Consider the following 7,406-nt stretch of genomic DNA (forward strand, 5'->3'; position numbering starts at 1 on the left):
TCTCTCACATACATATGGGATGAAGTACTAATATGTGCTACTACATGAACGAACCTTAAAACATTATGCTAAGTCAAAGGAGCCAGTCACAAAGGACCATATATTCTATTTATATGAAATGTCCAGAATAGGCAAACAGAGACAAAATATACATTAGTGGTTGCCCAGGGCTAGAGGGAATAGGGGATTGGGGTGCTTATAGCTAAAGGTTATAGGGTTTCTTTTGAGGTGACAAAAATATTCTAAAATTGACTGTGGTGATGGTTCCAGAACTCTGTGAGTATACTAAAAACCACTGAATTGTATACTTTAAGTGTGAACTATAGTTCAATAAAGCTGTTTTTTCTTAAAAAAATTAAAACATATCACTAGGAGACAAGGGGATTACAACTTGAGTTGAACTAATAAATTAAAGGAATCAACTATGGAAGCTTACTCACAGATGGAACCCTTGTGCCCCTGGATTCACCTCCTCTAGTCAATTAGAGGACAGGGGTGGCGGTTCATATCCAGAACTCTGTGATCCACATGGGCACCACAGGATTTTACTAGCTGAATATGCAAGATCTGTGTCTTACACAGTTTACTGTGCTCTTGTTGGTAGAGAATGGCAATGTGAGTTTCTACAGGTTGAGCCCACCTTTGCCACTGTAGTTCGGTGACTACCACCAGCATTTCCCTCACAGACACCCTAGTAGCTTTATATTTCCACTTGTCATTGATAATTTGCTGAGGATACTAACAGTGCTGCTTCTCTTCTATGTCCCTGCTTCCAGGAAGCTAGATTCTTCTGCAGGCAAGGTTCCACATTTCGGTGGACATGCAAAATGCCTCCAGTGTCCTGGTGTAACATTTGGCAGGCAATGAACCAGCCTTCTTCAGAGCTAAGGACCAGCCCAAGAACTACCCTGTCAGCAATGTGCAACAGTTTCAGCTACGAGAGGTGTAAAGAAAATGAAATGAGGAACAACAGCAGTACTTTCAAATAGGACATAGCCATAGCACAGCAAGAGGGAAAATGACTATGACGATTTTCCAAATTCTCTTTTCCACTTGTGTATTTTGAAAAGAAGAAAAACAAAGAAACAAATGCTTCTCCACTTTATTTTGTAGGAAATAAGGAAGACTCATTTTTCATGAGTTTTCACTCCAACTTAACATTTCTCCCATCATTTTCCTCTCTAATTTCTTTTAGAGCAGGCAATCCACATCTTTTAAACAGCATTAAAAATCTTAAGTCCCATAGTTTTACTTCAACCATTTTATTATCTTTCTGTACTAGTTCCAGACCTTGGCTGCTTACCAATAGTCTCCTTTACCCAATTACATGCAACTAACTATCTACATGTATCACTCAAATTCTATGAGTGAAATCATTCAATATAAGAACAGTACACTTTGTATGGTGAGATGATGAAGGTAAACAACACAGTTGGTCTTACTTTGGATATTTTCTGAAAGTCACTGCCTGGTAGTATATGTGGAAAGTCACTCAAAAGATATATTTCCCCTGCACTCACCTTCCCGTTATCTTCAAAGTATATTTGGCACAGATCTGCTACTCCATTTATCTCTAGATTTTTTTCTCAGAGCAGGTACAGCATGAGGATTCCAATCACAGGCATGGATGAAGGCAGCATCAGCATAAACTAGGAATGGTAATGTAAAATAGTCAATCCCTACAGGAAGATTAGACACTGGTTGAGATTATTGGTCCCAAGTGGCCAACCATAAATATAGGTTCCAAGCTCTAAGACTCAGAAATAGCAATCTTCTTGAAGGAACACCCAGCTGTGGACTGAGTTGGGAGTTAATTTCCTATAATCACAGCCAAGGGACTTAAGAAGGCAGAAACACTGACTACCTCAGATGTAAGAAGTCCCCTTATTCAAATTTGTCAATGACTATACTCTAGACCTATCTTTATCTTCCTCCTCATTATCAATAAGCAGATACTTAGTACTATATTGACTGGGGTACTTACATACATGTTCTTTAGGGAGAAGACAATATTAATACAAATATTTAGAAGATACATAGAAACACAACCAAATGTTGAATATTTTGAGTATTTATACCATACACATACCAAAGGCCAGTGCACTCTAGGTAATAACTGAACAGCAGTGTTCAAAAGACAGTAGATAGGGAGGTATTAGCACTCTTTACATTACTCTGGGCAGAGTTTAAAAAGTTATTTGAATGACAGTCTAGTGAAGGAAATTATGGGAAAACATGTCAGGCATGGGAGTCATGGGAGAAGGTTCATGGGTATAAAAAATGTGGCAATCTAATAGGGGGTGCTGACATTCAGGAGGAGGACTTTAGACTTCATCCACAGTGAAACAGGAAGAGCCTTTAGGAGGAGAATCACATTATCAAAAGGAAGACAAGTTCTTCTTACATTTTAAAGAGCTAACCTGACAAGGGGACATTAAATTTGCCGGGAAGGTGATAAAGAATTTTTATTCTATTAATAAAAACAGATTTGGAGTTCACTGCACTTTAATATGAATATACCATATTTGAACAACACAATTTTCTCATGGCCTTGAAGAAAAACACTGATTCAAGAGTTTCAAGAGTGGACTGGACCTGAATAGGGGTCTGGGGAACAGGCTGCTACTTCAAGCCCATGGTCCCTAGAATCATCACCTGCATAGAGACCCCCCCCACACCAGTGCTTCTCCAGTACAGGGCAATGACATCACTCACAGCTTCTCGGTGATATCTCAAATGAGAAGATGCACTGGGTCCCACGAAAATCATTCCTAGGGAAAGAAATATAACAAGAAGGAAGCTGAATAACAAAGGCATCAAATTTAAAAAGTGAGAGCTCACAGTTGTTCGTGACATTACAGTAGCTAGTTCAGACAAGAACTGAAACTAAGAATAATAGCTAAGATGTGAATGCTTACCATGTGCAAGGCACTGTGCAAAAGCTTGTGTTCTAAATCACTTAATCATCAGGACTTCCCTGGCGGTCCAGTGGTTAAGATTCTGTGCTTCCACTGCAGGGGGCGCAGGTTCGATCCCTGGTCGGGGAACTAAAATCCCACATGCCGCAGAGTGTGGTAAGTACATAAATACATAAATAAATAAATCACTTCATCATCATCCCAACAACCTCATGAGGTTATTATATCCACATTACAGATGAGGAAACTGAGGTTCACAGACACACAGCTAGAAAGTGACAGAGCTGGCATCTGAACCCAAGGTATCTCTTAGTTTGTGCTCTTAAATTGCCTCCAAATGGATAGTAAACTATGATTCAAGAGAATTGGATTATGACCCTTCCAAATTTCCCTTTTTCTTTTGCTCCTGTTAACCACCTCCTACACACACATACCCCTACAAATGGGTTTCCACAGGTTCTATTACAGTCATCTAGATCTTTCATATTCTGGAAGACATTCTGATTTAATAAAAGGAACCAGGTCTCCTTGGAGAAATGGTTGGTTCTCCCATGGCTGTGGCAGGGAATATACAAAATGAGCAACCTGTAGTGCCAGAAAGTAAGGAAGTGCTCAAAGAACAAAACAATGGGGACATGCCAAAGGGATATAGGGTCCAATGTGAAAGAGTTTCTAATGAACAAAGCTGGAACAATTTGAGAAACAAAATAAATAATTCTTCCTTATAGAAGAATGCTAAATAATTTATGTAGATTCTCACCCTCCAGGAAGTGGAGCTTAATCTTCCCCAACCCTTCTTGAAAGTGGGCTGGACTTAGTGACTAACTTCCGAAGAACAGAGTATAGAAAGTGGGGAAAATAACTATATGGAGGAAAAAGCTGGTAAAGGCTGGTCAGCTCATCAAAGCCTTGATATATGAGAATGGTATTTTACCTTTGTGGTCTTTCTCCCAAACACCCATAACCCCATTCTCATCATGAGGAAAAAAATCAGACAAATCCCAATTGAGGCACAGTCTACAAAATACCTGAATAGTACTCCTCAATACTGTCAAGGTCATCAAAACAAAGAAATTCTGAGAAACTGCCACAATCAACAGGAGCCAAAGGAGACATGAGAACAATCTAACATAGTGTCCTGGACTGGATCCTAGAACAGAAAAATACATTAAGTAAAAACTAAGGAGATCTGAAAAACAGTATGGACTTTAGTTCATCAGTATGGGTTCACTGATTGTAGCAAATGTACCATACTAATGTAACACGTTGATAAAAGGGGTAACTGTGTGCAGGGCAGGGAGTGGGTGGATATGGGAACTCTCTGTACTATTTTTGGAACTTTCTGGTAAATCTAAAACTATCCTAAAATACAAAGTTTATTTATTTATTTCTTTACATCTTTATTGGAGTATAATTGCTTTACAATGGTGTGTTAGTTTCTGCTTTATAACAAAGTGAATCAGTTATACATATGTTCCCGTATCTCTTCCCTCTTGCGTCTCCCTCCCTCCCACCCTCCCTATCCCACCCCTCTAGGTGGTCACAAAGCACCGAGCTGATCTCCCTGTGCTGTGCGGCTGCTTCCCACTAGCTAGCTATTTTACGTTTGGTAGTGTATATATGTCCATGCCACTCTCTCACTTTGTTACAGCTTACCCTTCCCCCTCCCCATATCCTCAAGTCCATTCTCTAGTAGGTCTGTGTCTTTATTCCTGTCTTACCCCTAGGTTCTTCATGACATTTTTTTCCTTAGATTCCATATATATGTGTTAGCATACGGTATTTGTCTTTCTCTTTCTGACTTACTTCACTCTGCATGACAGACTCAAAGTTTATTTTTAAAAAAATCACAAAACCTGGAAAAAGAAATAGAATCAAAGCCCAGCTTTTGTCCTCATTAATTGTGAACCTTGTATAAGTCACTATCTAAACACTGGTATCTCTGTTTATAAAACAGATAGACTACTGTTTATTTCAGTGATATCTGTAAGTTGGTAAACTAGGAAACGCCAGGCTCTCCTACCCCCACCCACATTAACATTTTTAAAAAACCAACTAGAAATTAGCAAAAAATAACTTTACAGGAGATCTGGAAAACAGTCTATAGCAACCAAGCGAAAGCTTAATCAAGAAAAAGCCACACAGGAAATGGAAGGAAATTTCGTGGTATTTTTACTTACTTGTACCCCACCTCTCCTTCCCCTGTAGTGCAGGGAAGCACAGTCTGGGAGATGCAGTGGCCTGGCTGTCAATTCCCTCCCTCTAACTGGAAAGAAGAGGAAGGCGGACCTTTTTTGCAATGTTCTAATCTGTCTAGGGGCTGCCTAAGGTACTGGTCTCTTAGAGTTCAGAAAGAGAAAAGCGGTATAGCTCGGATCTCAGGCTAGGAAAAGACAGGAAATAGTGGACACCGCTCAAGAAAGCTGCAGAGGGACTATAGTCTTGCAACATCCGGGGCAAGAGATTAGAGGTAGAGCAGCACAACAGAACATCAATGGCCCCCAGAAGAAGCAGTGGTGAGAGTCTTTTGGAAAGTAAGACACTTAAAAACAGATGTGTATTTTAGGGAATTGAAAAAGCACACACAGTGGCCTAGGCAAGATGTACGCCTAGAAAAGGTCCAAGAAGACTTTAAGCCTTGACATGAGGCTGATCCCAAGGCCCAGAGCAAGCCTTGCTAATTAGTAAATGTCTTCCCCAGCACACAGCCTACCTGCAAGGCTGTTTTTTTCAAATACCCAATTTTCAATTTAAAAAATCACAAAGCATACAAAGAAATAGGAAAATATGCCACATTCAAAGGAAGAAAATAAAGTGGCAGAAATTGTCCCTGAAAAAGCACAGGCACTAGAAGTACCAAACAAAGACTAAAACAATTATCTTAAATATGTTCAGAGAACTAAAGGAAAACACAAAGAACCAAAGGAATGAGGAAAGGAATATATTTTTTAAATGAGAATACCAAAAAAGGAAACAAAAATTATAAAAAGGAACAAAAAAGAAATTCTAGAGCTGAAAATATAGTAACAACTAAAATGTTCACTAGAGGGGTTCAACAATAGACTGAAACAAGAAGAAACAATCAGTGAAGCTGAAGTTATCATTTGAAATTATCAAGTCTCAGGAGCAAAAAAGAATGAAGTGGACAGAGATTAAAAGACTAATGGGACATAATCAAGCAACATATGCATTATGAGAGTCCCAGAGGTTGAAAGAAAGAAAAGAGCAGAGAGGTTATTTGAAGAAATAATGGCTGAAAACTTCTCAAATTTGAGGAGAAACATGGATTCACAAGTCCAAGAATCTCAATGAACTCTAAGTAAGATAAACTGAAAGAGGCCTACGCCAAGATACATTATAATCAAACTGTCAACAGCTATAGTGAGAATCTTGAAAGGACCATGAAAAAGCTACTCTTATGTGCAAGGGATCCTCAATAAGATGATCAGCAAATTTCTCAGTGGAAACCTCAGAGACCAAAAGAAGTGAGATAATATATTTATAGGGCTGAAAGAATAAATGTCAACTGAGAATTCTGTATCTGGCAAAACTGTCCTTCAGAAATGAGAGAGAAATTAAGACACTCTCAGATGAATAATATTCAACATCGAAAAGGAAGTTTTAGCCATAGAAATTAGGCAAGAAAATTAAATAAAAGGCATCCAAATTGGAAAGGAAGAACTAAAATTACCTGTTTGCAGATGACATGATCTCACATGGAGAACAGCCTAAATATTCCTCCCCCTGAAAAAACTCATTAGAACTAATAAATGAACTCAGCAAACTTGCAGAGTTTGCTGCAAAATAACAAAAGTAAACAAATGGGACCTAATTAAACTTAAAAGTTTTTGCACACAAATGAAACCATAAACAAAACAAAAAGAAAACCCTCAGAATGGGAGAAAATGTTTGCAAACGAAGCAACCGACAAGGTTTTAGTCTCCAAAATATACAAACAACTCATGAAGCTCAATATCAAAAAAACAAACAATCCAATCAAAAAATGGGCAGAGGATCTAAACAGACATTTCCCCAAAGAAGACATACAGATGGTTAAAAAGCACATGAAAAGATGCTCAACATCACTAATTATTAGAGAAATGCAAATCAAAGCTACAATGAGGTATTACTTCACACCGGTCAAAATGGCCATCATCAAAAAACCTACAAACAATAAATGCTGAAGAGGGTGTGGAGAAAAGGGAACCCTCCTACACTGTTGGTGGGAATGCAAACTGGTACATCCAGTATGGACAACAGTATAGGTTCCTTAAGAAACTAAAAACAGAGCTATCATTTGATCCAGCAATCCCACTCCTGGGCATATATCCAGAGAAAACCATAATTTGAAAAGTTACTTGCACCGCAATATTCATTGCAGCACTACTCACAATAGTCAGGACATGGAAGCAACCTAAATGTCCATCAAAAGAGGAATGGGTAAAGAAGATGTGGTACATGTATACAGTGGAATATTACTCAGCCATA

At 38.7% G+C, this 7,406-nt stretch overlaps 1 pseudogene; it reads right to left on the minus strand.

Annotated features, from left to right (window-relative positions):
* Nucleotides 1-474: 474 nt before the first annotated feature.
* LOC114905848 overlaps nt 475-7,406 on the minus strand; it is a 13,906-nt pseudogene continuing 6,974 nt past the window's right edge.

The sequence above is a fragment of the Monodon monoceros genome, unplaced genomic scaffold, assembly GCF_005190385.1.
Source record: "Monodon monoceros isolate NGI ecotype Baffin Bay Population unplaced genomic scaffold, NGI_Narwhal_1 Super_Scaffold_22, whole genome shotgun sequence".
NCBI classification, from domain to species: domain Eukaryota; kingdom Metazoa; phylum Chordata; class Mammalia; order Artiodactyla; family Monodontidae; genus Monodon; species Monodon monoceros.